Source organism: Penaeus monodon, chromosome 19, assembly GCF_015228065.2.
Source record: "Penaeus monodon isolate SGIC_2016 chromosome 19, NSTDA_Pmon_1, whole genome shotgun sequence".
NCBI lineage: Eukaryota > Metazoa > Arthropoda > Malacostraca > Decapoda > Penaeidae > Penaeus > Penaeus monodon.
Genome location: NC_051404.1, coordinates 34644178 through 34644532, shown reverse-complemented (window position 1 = coordinate 34644532; position 355 = coordinate 34644178).

Sequence of the window (355 nt, the reverse complement as noted above, 5' to 3'; positions counted from 1 at the left end):
AGATGTTTACATCATACACAAATACAAGTAAAATATGAAATCACAACACATAAACAATAGAAAACCAATACCAATACAGATTCAGTTTTGCCTTGACAATTAACGGGCAACCGAACGGACTTTTTTATCAAACGTCGCTTTGACCTACACTTCTGAACCTGGCAGCGGTCACTGGCCTATCACACATATTTAGTGTTGCGTGTAGGCTTCGTAGAGATGCTTAAAAAGTTATATAATCCTATAAAAAATAAAACATAGGAATATAAATATGTATCAGTTTATAATCATACAGAGTGTGTGTATGAGCGTGCTCGCCAGACCGAATTCTACTTGTACATATTAAAAAACTACCTTC